The following is an 18154-nucleotide window of genomic DNA, read 5'->3' on the forward strand; positions in this document are numbered from 1 at the left end:
AGGTTGCTTTCAATTTTAAGTAAAAGTAGTGTATAATATCCTGCAGCCTAGTTTTTCTATTTAAAAATATTGCTAATCTCACCACTATTATTTCTCTATCACATATCCCAATTGAGTTGACATTTCAGCTCTTGTACGATCTTCCTAAATTGGTTGACTAAAGAGGTAAGTCATTCTGAAGAATTCCATCTTCCAGTCAACTTCAAAGCTCTGAATCAAATCACTCATGGCCTTTATTCTTTTCTGTTACAAAAGTAGGGAAACAGAAACAGCACTAGAACAAATATTCATCTTTAGCTTCATGGGCATAATGTTAAAGAAGATTGCAGCTTCAATAGATGTCAGAGATTGACATTGAACTTGGAAATAAAAATATCCTAGAAAAACTGGAAAGAATACATTTGAAAGGAAGAGTCAGTTGATAAACTTGACCCAGTAATCAAACTCTGCTCCTAGAAGGGACATAAGTATTTTTACTAGGGGGTACTTTCTTTGGCAGCACATATGCAAAAATTAGAATGATACAGGAAAGGTTAGCATGTCTCCTATGCAATAATGACATAGAAATTCGTGAATTATTCCATATTAACAAAAAAAATTTTCTTTTTTCACTAGTGCAATGAAAATATGAAGGCCGTTTACCTTTGAGACTCTGCTTAAATCCTGGGAACCTTAATCACCAATGTGTTAAATCTCAAAAGCCCAGGTGTCCTATTGTATCATTCCTCCCACTGACAATATATTAGTAGAGAGACAGAATGATGAATATCAGACACCCCTAATTCTAGGCAGGTTCTTTTCTGGTTCTGCTTACTTCCTGAAATTGAAAGGAAAAAGGGACTCAGTCACATGGTATAGCCATGGAAGTAAGGTTAACATAATTTTTGGATTTAAATATTGAAAACTCGGGATCCCTGGGTGGCGCAGCGGTTTGGCACCTGCCTTTGGCCCAGGGTGTGATCCTGGAGACCCGGGATCAAATCCCACGTCGGGCTCCCGGTGCATGGAGCCTGCTTCTCCCTCTGCCTGTGTCTCTACCTCTCTCTCTCTCTCTGTGGCTATCATAAATAAATAAAAATTAAAAAAATAAAATCTTTAAAAAAATAAATATTGAAAACTTCAGAATCAAAGTAACGCCCTATTGTCATTCTTTATATAAGCTTCTACAATGCTTGAAAAAAGCAAGTACAGTATTTTCCTAAAATTAGAAGGTCCTATGCATGATTCATTTCTGAGGATGTAGCAAAGAGCAATTCAGCAGAACTACCCTGCCTAGCAGATAGTTTCTGATGAGCAGGCAGCGGAGACAAGCTTTGCCTTTTTATGCATGCTGTATGTTACTGTGTAATCTGGGTCACCTATTGATATCTCACACCCATTTACCTCTTATTTAACTTCCAATGAACCCATGTCTGTGTCTTAAGAACCAGCTAGAAAAAAAAAAAAGAACCAGCTAGGATTGGAAGGATTTATTTGTAAATAAAGGAAATATAGGTTTACTATGTTGGATTTGGAGATGGATATGTTACTTCTTGATAGGAATTAAAACATTGGTAGGAAAACAGTACTATTTCTCCTCCTTCACTGTAGTGCACAGCAGAGCCACAGGAGTACAAAGTTTGCAGGGAGTCTTTGGCAGAACCTAAATGCAAGTAGTAGTGTAGCAGAAAAGATGCTTGGCAGAGGGACCTGGGTGAGACAGTATTGCTTAAGGAAGTAACATTACTGAGCATAAATTGTGAGACTTCAGTGGATGAGATGAATTGAGAAACAAGAATGATACCTTGCAGAAATATTTGTGCCTTTCAGGAACTACAGCATCCAGTGAAAGTAACAGCAGTGTCTACCAGTAGGGATGGTGGTAACTAGGGAGTATGGTACTATGTTACAGACTGAAAAGCAAAGGTCAACTGAAGCAGAAATTAGGGTGGGGAGAATATATAGTATCCCCACCACCAACAGTGAAGATTCTATGGTATACTTCATGAGAGTATGATAAATTTTCTGTGGTATGGATTCCACAATATCTTACTTCTGGCTGCCTCCCCAAAATATAGTTTCCTTTCTCAGATGAATCCTTAAATAAAATGAATACAATGACCCTATTATTGTTATTCTATTAAGGAGGATTCTATTTAGACTCTACATATGCTATGGTATGAAGACTTTTTTCCCTTCCAAATTCATATGTTGAAATTTTAACCCCCAAAGATAATGTAATATATTAAGAGATGGAGCTTTTTTAAAAGATCTTATTTATTTATTCATGAGAGACACAGAGAGAGAGGCAGAGACATAGGCAGAGGGAAAAGCAGGCTCCTTGCAGTGAGCCAGCTGTTGAACTTGGTCCTAGGACCCCAGGATCATGCCCTGAGCCGCAGATGCCCAATCACTGAGCTACCCAGGCATCCCAAGGTATGGGGCTTTTGGGAGGTACTTACGTCATCTGGGTGGAGTCCTTATTAATAGAATTAGTGCCTTTATAAAAGAGAATCCAGTGGAACTAGCCCCCTTCCATCATGTGAGGACATAGCAAGAAGATACCATCTATGAACCAGAAAGTGGGACCTCACTGGACACTTAATCTGCTGATGCCTCTGATGTTGAACTTCCAGGAACCAGAACTATAAGAAATAATTCTCTGTTATCTGTAAGCCGCACAGTTATGACATTTTATTATAGCAGCCCAAATGGACTAAGGCAACATAAAAGAGCCCTTAGATCCTTAGATGGTTTTTTTTTTTTTTTTTTTTTTTTTTAAAGAGTGAATTGGTTTGGAGATTCTTCTGAAGGATTGGCAACAAATCTTCATGCATCCCACTAAAAATTACCTGTTTCCTATTTTCTAAAGTAAGTAGTTGTGCACCTGATTGACTAGGGGACATTATTAATAATTTATAAAAACATGATGGTTATGTGAATAAAACAAGGAAACCTAAGTGTCAGCCTTTAATTTTAAACTTTTGAGAAAGCTCTACTAGATTATAATTTTTAACTTTTATTGACTATCTACATCATTAGGAAACACCGAGTTTCTGTATATTTTAAGCAAAAACTACCAATGATCATAAAATATATTAGTATCCATATTTCCTATTTGAGAAAACAAATACAGACAATGGGTAACTTGAATGCAGAAAAATATATATGATAATTTGGTACTAAATGAATACGTTATATATATATATATATATGAATTTCTCATAGTTGTCTCAGGTTTTCACTTTGCTTTAATAGCAAAAATTTGGCTTAGCTCAGTTTGTACATGGCTCTGTCTTTTCATTAACTCATGATTCATTTGGACTTAGCTAAGCCATGCTAGCTGTCAATGATGAGAAAAGAGCTCTATGTGAATTATTCATTAGGATGAGTGGGGAAACATTATATTCCTGAAGCAGTGCTTTTGCTACCTAATGCAGGATTTTATGGCAGCTGTCTACTCACACAGGTATTTGTTCAATCTGATGATAGCCAGTTTTATTAAAGAGCTTTCTAAAAAATAAAACTAGCTCACTTCTTTATATTTAAATTTTTTCTTTATAATTACTCTATTGAGAAAATTGTCCTGCAATTGTATCACTTTGTGGTGGCAATAGTTTGCTTTAATCTTTTAGTGTGGAGTCCCTGAGTAGCTCAGCGGTTTGGTGCCTGCATTTGGCCCAGGACGTGATCCTGGAGTCTCGGGATCAAGTCCCGCATCAGACTCCCTGCACGGAGTCTGATGCTTCTCCTTTTGCCTGTGTCTCTGCCTCTCTCTCTCTGAGTCTCTCATGAGTAAATAAATAAAATCTTAAAAAAAAAATCTTCTAGTGTAAGATAGGTTAAGACATTTGATGGTACATTTGGACAGTGTGTCTTGTAAGAGGAGAATATGTAATATGACCACATTTACTCATTTGCTTTGTCAGGTGTTATAATTTCATAATTTTATTCATGTCTTTCCTTTTTGAAATACATGTGTATACATTAATTTTCTCATTTATTTTAGTTTTATTTTTTTAAAGATTTATTTATTTATTCATGAGAGACACAGACTGAGAGAGAAACAGAGACATAGACAGAGGGAGAAGCAGGCTCCTCGCAGGGAGCCCGATGTGGGATTCAATACCAGACCCTGGGATCACGATCTGAGCTGAAGGCAGGTGCCCAACCACTGAGCCTCCCAGGCATCCCTTAATTTAGTTTTAAAATTAGATATTTGAATGCCTTTTTACAAGGGTCAGTAAGCAACATACTTAATCAAATTCTTTACCCAGTTGGGAAGAAGGTCACCATTCCTCTTCTTAAAATATCTCTTTAAAAAGTATGATTTTAAAATAGACTCTGGACATTTTGAATTTTTATCCTGTCTTTCTTTTTTTTTTTTTTATCCTGTCTTTCTTTAAATGTGGTCTTCTTTACTCGGAACATGGGGTTGCTCAACTTTAGTACTATTAGTATTTTGGGCCAGATGACTCTTGTTGATAGAGACTGTCCTGCACATTGTAGACTGTTGAACAGCAACCATGGCCTCTAACCTATAGATTCCAGTAGCACTTGCTTCCCCTCCAAGTTATGGCAACCAAAAATGTCTTTAAACATTAACAAGTGTCCTCTAGCTGGGCAACCTCCTCTACTCCCCAGTTGAGAACCAGGGTCTCAGTGATCCGGATTATGAAGCATTTATCTGCTTGTCCAACTCAATAGGCATGTATTCTTTGTACTTGTGATTCTTCTTAAATCTGCATTTTATTTTCAATTAACAGCTAGCTTTGTAGTTTTATAATGAATATCATTTATTACATATAATGAATGGGATTGTAATTATATTATTTTCTAAGGAATTATATCATTAAATGATGCTCATTCTAAAACATTAAAAATGTTACTGGATTTTAATTCAAAAATGCCTTTGAAAAGAAAGCATGTATGGATGGAATAGTACATTGTGTCAGTTATGCAGCAAAATAAATAAAGCAGGTACTGTGCTAGACCCTTTTATACAAAGCAAAAGCAAACATAGTTAATGATCTAAGATTATTTAATGAGTTACCTTAAATATTAACATAAGGAACATATAGTGAGGAACGTGACTATGTATTGACTACAGCTAACCTCAGTGGGCCAAAAAAGTGTCCCCAGAGAGTGGCTACATGACCTGAGGTTTAGTAGATGATAAGAACCTGGAAATCAAAGGGCATGAGCCTTGAGTGGGGAAAGACAATGCCTGAATATGATGATGGTGATAATGATGATAATAATGTTGATGAAGCTAATATATTTGTTACTGACTTTGTGCTGGGCAGTTTGCCAAGCAACTAGGCATTAGATCTAATCTTTGTACTTCCTAGTTAGATCTAATAATCAATACCTCTTTGAAGTAACTTTTATTATTATCATTTTAGACATACAGATGGTGTGATATGGGTAAGAAAATAACTTGCTGGTGGTCTTATAGATGCAATCTTTTTTTAGTTAGGTGTGAAGCCCAGATCTGATAGCCTCCTGAGTCAGGGTCCTTAAATATTACATTCTTTTATGTCTCTATGTTATATCACTTGTTAAAAGAACTAAAAGAAATTTATCATATCTGGAGCAAAGAAGGGGGTTGAAAGAAGGGTCTAAGGGCCTATGGGATAAGGAGAGGATTCAGAGATTATTTGGAACCAGATCATGAAAAGCCATGTTAAAGAGATTGGCCATAATCTTAAATGCAGTGGACAACTAAAAAGTTTTAATGAAACTAATGTCTTTAGATTAACATTTTTGAAAGCCCTTTTTGTCTGAAGAAAGGAGTGCTGATTGGAGGGGTGGGAAGTGAAGGCAAGACAGAGATCAAGGTGAGACACGAATGTGAAGTAGTTGGATGATGAAGTGGATTTGGAGTTACTGGATACACTCAAAAATAGTGGGGACTTTGAGTTGGAAGATATTACAGATTGGCTTTCTTGGGAATATCACTCTGAGATAACAAGGAATGTTCAGGAACGTGATTAAGGAGTCAGTGCTCTTAATAAATAACACCTGTGGAGGAAGAGAAAGAAGTAGGATTGAGCAGAGGGTAAATCTGAACAGTAATGCAGCACCAAGACATTATTTAGCTCCAGCTGAGCTGAGTGTTGTGTTGTTTTGGGCTGGAGTCAAAGCCTTTCTATATCTGCATGGAGTAGTCACTAGGTGCAGGCTGTCCCCAGAAAGGTGGTAAGATTGGGGATATATCTTCATCTGATAGCAATCCTTGAACAGAACTGACAGCTGGTGACTGTCAGCGTGTAGCTTTTCTAAATTCCAGACCCTTCAGTACTGAAGATAAAACCATATAGTGCATTATGATATCCAGAGTAGAAGAATCTCCCAAAAGGTTGGAAGATGAAGGTAAAGAGGTGTTAAGGACTGTGTTCTCATTAATAGAGTCAGCAATATAGCGAATGGCCTCTCCAAATGCTAAGATGATCATCAGGAACAATGGAGAAAGATGTAGGGAAGGTTGGCCAATTTGATTTTGGACAGATTTGAAATTTAGGTACCTATAGGTGTCTGAGTGAAAAATTCTGGTACTTAGATACATGGATCTGAAGTTTAGGAGAATGGTATGGTAAAGATTTGAGATTCATCAATATGCAAATATCATTGCCCATATGGAGTGAATAAAATTACCCAGGGAAAGTATTTAGAGGGAGAAAAGGTTGTCCAAAAAAGCAAACTTAGCACAATTTCATTTGTGTTAACTTACTTTTAAATCAGGGAGATATTTAAAACCCTGTCTTTATTTTATTCATGTTTTATTCACAGTTACAGGAGAAAAGGGAACCCCATTTCTCAAAAATATATAATTCTCTGAAAAATAATAATAAATAAAAATACAAAACAGAACAGGAGACTGTATAAGTCTGGAAGGGAATAACACATTGTTATAGGTGATCACGTAGGAAATTTATGGTGTGCACTGAAAGAACAGAGTGGTATCTTACTGGTTTTTACATGCACAGGGCTTCAGATTAGATTCTTGTGTTTGGGATCTTGTTTCTGTTGATTATCTGAAAACTGTTAGAATCATAAATGGGTTTCCTGTTGTATATTTTTTCTGTTTCATCTCCTTTTTTTTATTCATTTGAAAAAAATGCTATGTCAGAACAATATACAGCATTCTCTAAAGCAGTTTTGGGTAAGGTAAAACTGCAAAAATTGTGCCAATTTATTTTGCTATTTCCCTTTCAATTTTTTTTTGCTTTTACATTTTTTTCTATGCTTGTTTTTATATATTTCCATAGACCTTTTAAAATTGAAGCTTTCAAATTGGGTGTTATAATTACATCTGATTAATGTAATATTTCATTAAGCCTATTAAGTCTGTTCATATTCTACTCACTAAAATGATTCTTTTGTCAAAAAGCGATAAGGTTAAGAAGTCTTTTGATTATGAAAGTTTGAAAATCAGTATTCTAATGTACATACATCAACTGTTACGTGCCACAGGAAAATTTAAATGAAGCCCACTGTTTTGATTTTTTCCCCTACTTTTATCCTCAGGCAATGTATGTTCATATTTTAAAATAGAGCTTCTGTGAAATTCTCCATATATTGCAAAAGCATTTAATAGATTTACTTATGGTCAGATCTATATTGGTTCTGTGGATTGACAATTCATTTAAATCTTAGTAACTTTAAAATCAGATGAATAATTTTCTTAATTTGGGGGGATGTTAATATTGAAAGTAAAATGAGTTTTAGCTAAATTAAACAAATTGTCATTACATGCTGATAACATGCATCAAAATTAAATGTTTAGTGATAACCTGAGGGCCACATCATAAAGGCATGGGTGTTATCAGGGAGGTAATATCCAAGTAGAAGATACAGATTAGAATAAGCCTATAAGTCAAGGTAAGAGCATCACAATTAAACTATACTGTAAAATCTGGAGGTTTATAAAAATTTATTTTTTATTATCAAAACACCCATTCTAAAACATATGGACCCTTGGCAATGTGGGAAGGTAAATCTTGTGAGCTAGGAAATGCAGTAGTCTTGCATAAGAGTAAAATAATTCATAAGCCTGAAGGTTAGGAAATCTGGCAATTATCTTAGTCATATTGCTTGTATTTGAGGCCACAGTTCCTCAGTTATGTAGGTCATGGAGGAGAGGAAGGCTAAGGCAAATATAAGAGTAGCTAGACAAATGATGTGGCACTTTCACAAAGGATTCAGCCTAGGGAAAATTTGAAGAGACCCCTACAAGTAGAAATACTGGGATCAGGGAAAGGTGAAACTGAATTAATGTCGGTGGTTTTAGATTTTTAGCAGGGAAGAATTGGAGATAAGGAAAGTCTCTCAGCACTGATATTATTTAACCTTTAGCTAAGGAGAAGTTTGGCTCCAAATTTGAGTATTTAAAAAAATATATACAATATTAATCCATACAATTTTGCACATGTCATTTGCATTCATTTACATACATATACATATATGTATACACAAAAACATGATTAGCTAAGCAACCTTCATACCTAGTATAAAATGAAATATGATGACACAATTGAAAAAAATTTGTGTGCCCCTCCTCTTAATTTGATAATTCTATTTCTCCTTTTTAGTATATAGTTTTACCACATCTAAAAATAATTTAAAATAACACGTTAGTTTTGGAATTTGGAGTTCATAAAAATGATGTTATACTATATCTAGTCTCCTGACAGTTGTTTCTTTCTTCACTGGTATTCATATTACAGCTATTGTTCATTGATTTTCACTATAATAATGCTCTGTAAAACGGAAAGACTCTTAATGCTTTAAAAATTTTTATTACTTTAATGTACGTTGGGGCTTTTTAAAAGGAATTTTATCAGGAAAACTGTTGAGTTTACAAGGTAATTTCAGTCTGTTTCCAATGTAATGTGATGTTATTGTCCCATTTACATTGTTACCATCAATATACAAGTTTCTTTTTATTTATATAAATTTCAAAATTTTATTCCTCTAATCGAGATGGTGGTATTTTTATAGCTCTTTTTTGTGGTTTTAATTTTATTTCCCTAATTACCAATGAGGTCAAATATCTTTTTATTTTATTTTATTATTTTATTTTATTTTATTTTAATTTATTCATTCATAGACATACACACACACACACACAGAGAGAGAGAGAGAGAGAGAGAGAGAGAGAGAGAGAGAGATTGAGAGAGAGGCAGAGACACAGGCAGAGGGAGAAGCAGCCTCCATGCAGGGAGCCCGACGTGGGACTCTATCCCGGATCTCCAGGGTCACACCCCGGGCTGCAGGCGGCGCCAAACCGCTGTACCACCGGGGCTGCCCCAAATATCTTTTCATACTATTTTCACCATCAGTTTTTTCATTTGTGAAGTTCATGCCCTTTGTCAATGCTTATATTGTTTTCCTTTTCTTATTGTATTATAGCAATGTTTTTTAATATAGTCAGGATTCTAAGCCTAATCTGTCTTAATTATATGAATATCAAATATGTACTAATATTTGTGGCTTTTCCTTTGTCAAAGCCTTTACCCAAAGACTACCAGGGACACAATAATAGTTGAACAAGTTTGCTTGTTCATTGCTCATTGCAGGGAAGGAGAACCCAAACCATGGGAACCATGGACATGTCAGGAAGATAGTGATAAAAAGGTCTTATAGAATTTGGGCTTCTGTTAGGTGATTTTGGGGAGAGTTTAAGGAAGTGAGATATAGCTCAAGATTGGATTCTGTCAGGAAGTGGAGGTAATTCTGTGATTGGGTAACTGGAGAAATTTTAATCTGGAATAGGGAAGATAAAGTGTGAGCCTAAAGCTGTAATTGATAAAGAAGCAGCAGTCACTGCTATTACTCAGGGGGATATCTCATCATTTTTGTGATTTAAACAATGTTTGTATTTTGACTGTTTTCACATGATTATGGAGTTATAGTTGGTTTAATAAGGGTTCCTAAATATATCTACATTCTAGTTCCTAGGGCTGTACATATTACCTGACATGGCAAAAGAGACTTTTCAGATGTGATTAAGTTAAAGTCTTGAGATGAGTATTATACTGGCTGGCTAAATGCTTTCTAAACATAATCACAAATTATTTTAGAGAAGCCGAGGAAGGTTTGACTATGGAAGGGAAGGTAATGTGGTTACTGATTATTGAACGAGAGATTGGAGATTCATGCATGTAAACCAAGGAATGTTGGTAACCATAGAAGCTGGAAGAGGAAAAAAAAAAAAAAAAAAGGATTTTCCCCTGGAGCCTCCAGAATGCACCGGCCATGGATTTTAGCCTCATGATTCATTTAGGACCAATATACATCACAAATTATTAACTTCCATTAGTAAATGGAAGTAATTCCTGCTAAGGCAGGTGTTTTTACAAGCATCGTAGTCAATAGAGTCTAGGTTCATTCCCCTGATTTCCAAAAGCAGCTGCACAAATGAAAAACCACATGGTAATTTTTATTCTTTGTGCCTTTATCATTTTCCCCTAGTGATATCTCTGCAAACACTACGGAAGTATTTGAACTATTTTCTTTTAATTCCACAAAATTTGTGAAAATTGTTAGGTATTCACTTTTAAATTTAAGAACTTGAATTGTTTTTGATAATGGTATTTTTGACCTGTTATACACTATTATTATGGTTTGGCCCTTAATATCAATATCACTGAGATTTTCAAATAATTAAAGTAAGAATAACTGTGGAAACTAACTTAGAGAAGGCTGAGCATAGTTCAGCCTTCTCTAAGGTCTTGGGTAACAGAATTTACTTTGAATCAGGCAAAGTATAAATTTAAAATATATGTTCTATAAAGTGGAAGATGATATTTGCAGTATTAAAAATACTGTTTTAGATTGTTACTTTAATGATTTCAAATGAATCCTGGTTTCCAGAATCCAAGCTTTTAAGTAGATTTTACTCACATGACTGTTCTTTGCTCTATATCTTTGCTTTGGCCACTGAACATCAGAAAACATGACACAAAAAGAAATTTAAGAAGCTCCTGAGCATTGGGGTTTTTCCCACTTGAAATATTCCTATAACACTAAGGCGCTGGTTGATTAGAGTGCAACAGGGAGAGACTGTATATAAATAGAGAGAGCCTGACAGTTCACACAGATCTAGACATGTGAGTGAGGCTGTCTTAAACCCTCCATCCACATTGGGGATGACTTACTACTCTGGGAGAGCCTTTAGTAATCTTGTCATCAAGAAGAGATTTCATTAGAAAATATAAATATTATGACTGGTACAATAAATATTTAAGTGCAAAATAAGTTTTCTATTCTAGTAGTTTCATGATACAAATATTGTTAACTATGGTCAAAATTACTTTAGAAGACAGCTACTTTTTTATCAGTAAGTAGTATCTGGGTATAGGCTCACTATAAAAAATAATAAAGAAAATACTACTATCATTTTAAAAGAAAATAAAATTAGAGTAATTTTCACGGTATATGCATATAAATGTCAGCATACTAGCTTACTAAATATAAAATAATACAAAATCATAAAGCAGAGAACTATTATAGAATCTAGTGGATGGATAAGGTTTTCTCTATACCTAGCATGAGAACTGAAAGCCTTAACAGTAAATGTTGACAGATTTTATATTATTGCTATATGATTCACCATAAATTAATTGAAAAGATAGAATATATTAATGACTGTTACATTTCATGTAAAAATAGACAATTGCTATGAAAAAATTTTAAAGCTGTAATGATATTTTTGGAAGTAAAAACAAATGACTAATAAACAAATCTTATGAATTAACAAAGTAATAGAAAATTAGAACAATGAAATGTCATTTATAAGAGTCAAAAAAAATCTTGGGCACCTATGTGGCTCAGTGGTTGAGCATCTGGTTTTGGTGATCCCGGGGCCTGGGATGGAGTACCACATCAGGCTCCCCCATGGGGAGCCTGCTTCTCCCTTGCCTGTCTCTGCCTCTCTCTCTCTGTGTCTCTCATGGATTAATAAATAAACTCTTTAAAAAGAGGTGAAAAATTTAAACACTATTACTAAATTTATAGAGGTCACTGATAAAAGATTGTACTGATGGAAATTTTAACTGGGTAAACTTTTTGAGACAATGTATCAATATCTATCAAAATTTGAAATAATTGCTTATTAGGACAACAATCTTATTACTTTACCCTAAAGAGTTGGTGAGCTGGAGCTAGTTTGTACCAGTTCACAAAAGCCAATTGTTAAATATTCAGGAATTTTGAGACCTGGTCAAAAGACAAGTCATTTTTTAAAATTAAATTACATAAATTTAGAATTGAGTTGTATTAAAAACAAAAGCTAATTCTTGAAACTCATGATTTCTTAATTATTATTTAACATTTTACTTGACACTCTGAAAGTTATCACATTTACTGTCTTGTTTCAGCATAGTGGAAATTCTCGATATTACTTAACTCTTCTCATTTCCATTTATGGTTGTCATGCTGGTAGCTTGATATGAATTATGGTGGGAGTATTTACACAGCAGAAATTGTGTTTGTTTTTATATACATAAATTAGGGACTCTAATTAATGGAAGAGTTATCAATGGATAGGGTATAGTAACAGGCTGGTTGGGGGCTGGATGTGGGAGTGAGTCATTTTACCTTATACTTTTGGCCTGTGTTTTGTTTTTGTAAATTTTTATTTTTAATCAGGTAAATAAAATTCATCCATAAAGTTCAAAACTGCTAGAAACTAAACCTTTTGAAACAAAGTAATTCCCATGAGAAGAATAAATGTGTAAGTAAATTAGATAAGACTTCCAAAATCCTAAATATTTTGTCTATGCAGAATACTATTTTAGGTTTGGAAGAGTGAAACATTTTATAGTTCTTCTAATAATGGATCTAGGAATTATGGTTATTGAGATTAGGGTAATTATTTTGTTATTGAAACTGTTGCCTACTTTAGTTGTGTCTTTGACTTATGCTGAAAAAGTATTGCATTTAATAACTGTGAAGAATCTTGCCAGATGAACTCCACTAGCATACCAATGTATAACATTCCCCTCATGTTCTTTGACTTCAATTCATATTACTTCAATTCGTTATGTTAAATAGGCTTGTAAATCACCGAAGATTCTAGGTGCACATTGAAATTCATAAAACAAGCCAACAAAGTATCCAGTTATATTTCTTAGAATAAAGGCAAATATTTAATAGAAAACTCCGATGCAAAATCATGTATATCCTCAAATGGAATTAAACAACTCTGCAGGGACCAGCTTGACAACTTCCACTTCTGTTTCCCCTTTCCCCATAGCTTTATTTGCAATCTAATTTTCTGATTTTAAGTAAGAAAAAAAAATCATGAAACCATTTAGTTCTTAGTATCAATACTCTGGACAGAAAATAAGAGATGAAACAGTGATTCAAGCAAAATTTATTTCCTGAAACTCATTTGTCTTTTTCTATTATATTCTTCACTCAGTGGAGAAAGTTTTCAGTAAAATGATATTAGATTGCCATTGTTTGTTTTATTTAATTCTAGGAGCTAGAACATAACTTTTTGGGTGTTGTTTAGAAGTCAGAGAATTCAACAGCATGCTGGAGCTTAATTAGAAATAATTTTGAATTCTTTTAACTTCTTTGGGTGTTCTTATTTTTGAATTCCAGGGTGTAATTCGTATTTTTCTTGAACTTCACATCTAATACTGTAGAAGATCAAATTTTATTCCTCATCTAAGGAAAGGCAATTAGAATGCTTGACCAAAATCAAGATTATAGAGCAGACTGAAAGAGAAATACATATGTTACGGTATATGGTATATTTTACTGTCCTCTGTGTCTTGCTTTTGATTTATGGTTACATCAGGGCCTAATGGGGTTGTGTTCATAGTTGTCTCAACGCCCATAGGGTTGAGATTTTTCTTTTGATTTAGGTTGTGTGGATTTTCCTTTCCTGAACAGCTTTTACTTTTTTTTTTTTAGTGGGCAGATCAAGTTATCTTTTTGCTTTCTGTATTAATTTTATTTAAACATTTATCTCAGAGCTTTAAAATGCTTTCCATTTAGAATTTCCATTCTTTCAGCAAGTCAGCAAAATACTAATAGCATAACTAATATGTTTCCTCAAATATATCACAGATTAGGGGCTAATAGGAAACCCTACAAAATCGAGAATTAAATTTTGTAGCATCTTGTGAATTGGTGTCACCCAATCATCTTTCAAGTATGCTCAGAAAAGTAGATGGCTAAGCATCAGGAAATTGACTCATTCATTTAACCAAAAAAGTTTTTTTAAAGACTGTATTTATTTATTAGAGAGAAGTGAGAGAGAGAGAGAGAGAGAGAGAGAGAGAGAGAGCTCACATGCACAAGCAGGGAGAGCAGCAGAAGAAGAGGCAGGCTCTCCACAGAACAGGGAGTTTGATACAGGGCTCTATCCCAGGACCCCAGAATCATGACCTGAGGTGAAGGGAGACACCTAACAGACTGAGCGCCACCAGGCACCCCTAACAAGATTTTTATATGCATATCATTATAACACTTTTGAATATAAGAGTTAAGATGAAGTAATTCTGACTTGTAATTTATTTAGTTTTTAGCTTTTTCTTTTTCAGAAAAGAGGATCTTAAAAGTTCTTTCCCAGTGGGAACTGATTTCTGCAGTCTTCTCAAAGAATATATGTTGTCTCACATATTTCATACCCTGGGTCTTGGAGGTATCTACTCTGCTCCTTATTGCAGTTTCTAAGTCATAGTTCATAGTTTCCTTCTCAGAAATCCTATTTGAAATGTGTGCATTGGATTTCTGTAATGGCTGCTTGTCTTGTCATGGTATTTACTGACTTCATAGTTACATACCCTCTTTTTCTGAACATTTTAACCCTTTGTATACCATCTTTCTCTTTACTGATCTTCCTGGTATCATTGTGGTGGTTCTCATATTGATGTACATTGTCCATATCCTTATCCATTGTCCTTGACCACCTCACCTCCAAAATTTTCTTTTCCTTCCCATTTAATAACCCACCTTGTTTAAATCCAGTCCTTACAGATGATAACACCACAGCTGAAATCATGATTTTAAACATCTCACTGTTATTGCCTACTTTAAGATGTAAATGAATGTTGAAAATCTTTTTACAGTGAAATATCAATTTCTATGACTGTTTCAGTCAAACTTCCTCATCTGATTTAACACTCTCTCTTCTGTTCATACTTTGCCTCTGCATTTATCTTCTTTTACATCTTTATTACAAATATTTTTCTCTTGTTTTCTCTTGTTTGGTTAACTATCATAATGAGAATATATTAAATCTCCTACCGTAAAACTAAAATTTATCCTGCCTTCAGTTCTCTACTGGCTACTGTTCAATTCTCTGCCAGCCTTTACAAGATAGCTCCCCAAAAGTAGTGTCTGTACTAAGTGTGTCTACTTCCCACGTTTCACAATTATTTCTCTAACTCAATTTAGTAAGCTTTTATTTTGACCACTGAAGTTATTTTGACCAAGGTTATCCAGCCTCTCCTTTGACAACTACAAAAGTCAAATCTTATTTATTATTATTATTATTATTATTATTTTGTTAAAGTGTCTCTTCCCTTTGATAACTACAAAAGTCAAATCTTATTTTTTATTTTATTATTATTTTGTTACATTGTCTCCTCCCTTTGATAGCTACAAAAGCCAAATCTTATTATTTTATATTATAATTATAATTATTATAATTATAATTATTATTATTTTGTTACATTGTCCTTTTAGTAGCATCTACATCTTAACTCTTTTCTTTTGACTTTTGGGATCCCATACTCTTCATATTTTCATCTTATCTCATGGCTACTCCCTCTTCATCTCTTTCTGAACGAACTTTTTTTTTATTCTTTCTGAACTTTCTTTTCTAAAACATTTGAGATGTTCTTAGGAAGATCCCTCTGCTCTCTTAGTTACATCATTTACCAGGTGATATCATCAGTGTGTGGAATTTTAAATATCACAGATACACAACTAAATTTGAGATTTGAGGTTCTTCTCAACTGAGCTTCAAATCCACATTTTTTAAATGCCTGCCTTTTAAATACCTGTGCTTGGATTCCTCAGAGAGTCCTCTTTGCTCCTTTTTTTTTTATTCCTTACCTCACATCCAGTTCAGCAATAAGTCATGCTTTCTCTAGGTACAAAATATTTATCAAATATGATTGCTATAAGCTCACTTCAAATCATCACCATCAATTTCTTATAACACTATAATATCTTCTTAATTTCCCAGCCTCTTCCATATATCCATTCTGCCTTTTACCCACAATACATCTAGAGATATTTTCAAAGGAAATCTGATTGCTTAATTTCCTTGTTTATTTATTTTCATTTTTATTTTTTAATTTCGCTGTTTAAACTATAAACCCTTATAACCTGGGAGAATATCCATGATCTGACACCTAACTACCTTGCTGATCTCATGTTCTAATATATCTCCTTTTCTACATTGGCCCTCTTGCTATTCTTAGACTTGTCAGCTAGTTCTTGTCTTTGCTACTGTAATTTCTACTGTCATAATTGTTCTCAGAGGTTTCTAGCCACCTGATATTTATACATGTTTTGGGTCTCTTTTCACATGTTACCCTCTTACGTAGCCCTTCCCTAGCCACTGTGTGTAAAACCTTGTTACTTTTCACTGTCTCACCTGCCTTTATTTTTTTATAGAGTTTATCACCAGTGGAACTTATTTTAACCATTCATTGATCTCATTTTTAAATGATCTCCCCTCCTCTGCATTGCAATGAAATTCCATGAAAGTAGGTCTTAGTTTTGTTCGTGTCTGTACTCTGAGATTATAGGACAGAGTTTTGCACATAGTACTTGATAAGGATTCATTTATTCAACAGATATTTACTGCAAATATGTCCAATTATTTGATCCAAGGTGACCTGAAGAAGTATGAAGGAAGAAGCCTTTGAAAACACTAAATAAAAAGTTCTTCCAACTTTTCTTAATTGTTTGTTTCTGTATGTGGAACAGATTTTATTATTTCTTTATTTGTGAAACATTTCTAGAAACCAGGCATAATTTTTTTTAATTCTACAGCAAAACACCAAATGTAAGGAAGAATTGTTGAGAAATATCATCCCCTAATAGCTGTATGTTCAAAGATGGAATAACAATATTTAAATACAGAATCCATCTTCCTCAGTTGGAACTCCTGCTTGCTTCATCAAAATGGACATTCCATTCATGCATTATAATGTATAAGAAACTACCAATTATAATATGATATGAGACTCTGCTTGAACCTACCATATTTTTTAACATTTATATTAGAATTGAACCTGGTTGTGGATTGTATCCAGTATATCACTACTAATTTTTAAAATCCATACAATACCCTTTTCTGGTCAAATCTCTGGAGAGACTTAGAGTAACATAATGAGGGCAAGCAGCAACCCAGGTAGGTACTTGCCCTATCTTCATTCATTTACTTTAAAATCCTAATACATCCATTTTAGCAGGGGAATGTATCTACAATATAATTCCTCTGTGGGAAGAAAATATATCTAATTTCTTAAAGCATATATAGAAACTCTATGTCCAGAGAGACTATCAATCTAATCCAATAAAATTGACTTAGTAATATAAGTATGATCTCAAATAAGGCCCTGTTCTTCCTATGTATGTGTAAATTTAAACTTGATACTTTTGTGAAATTATTACCACCTCTGGATTTTCCATGGATCTAATGATAAGTGGAATAGTTCCCTTTGGCAAGAAAGAAATTGTCTTCTATTTGGGGAAAGTCAAAAGGTTGACCTCCATTACAGGGTGTGTGTCAGTGTTAGTCCTCTGTGGATTCAGAATTATTCCTCATCTGTACATCAGCTTCCTGAGAGAATATTAAAGCACCAAAGTAGTTTAAAAGAAAATTGGTTCATTATTTCTAAGATAAAGTTATTTTCTCAGTAAAGAATTCTATGTAGTTTAGGTCAATAAACTCTTGAATAAGTTCTTTGTAAAAAGAACTGGGTTAAGTGCTATGAAACAAAGAAAAAAAATGTCTCCTGCTTTTAAGGAACTTAAAATCTATCAGATAGATTCAGACATGCGAACATGTAGATTTAGTTCAATGTGATAATTTATAAGATTAATGAGATAAAATATCTTATTTTTATGGTGATAACACCATACAATACCCTTTTCTGGTCAAATCTCTGGAGAGACTTAGAGTAACATAATGAGG

General features: G+C 34.0%; 1 non-coding gene across 1 annotated transcript; it reads left to right on the plus strand.

Moving 5' to 3' along the window:
- The first annotated feature begins 483 nt into the window (after positions 1 to 483).
- On the plus strand, positions 484 to 590 carry LOC121496350. The gene has a single exon (XR_005989178.1). It is a non-coding gene; the product is annotated as a U6 spliceosomal RNA (small nuclear RNA).
- The last annotated feature ends 17564 nt before the right edge of the window (positions 591 to 18154 follow it).

The sequence above is a fragment of the Vulpes lagopus genome, chromosome 7 (genome assembly GCF_018345385.1).
Source record: "Vulpes lagopus strain Blue_001 chromosome 7, ASM1834538v1, whole genome shotgun sequence".
Classification (NCBI taxonomy): Eukaryota; Metazoa; Chordata; class Mammalia; order Carnivora; family Canidae; genus Vulpes; species Vulpes lagopus.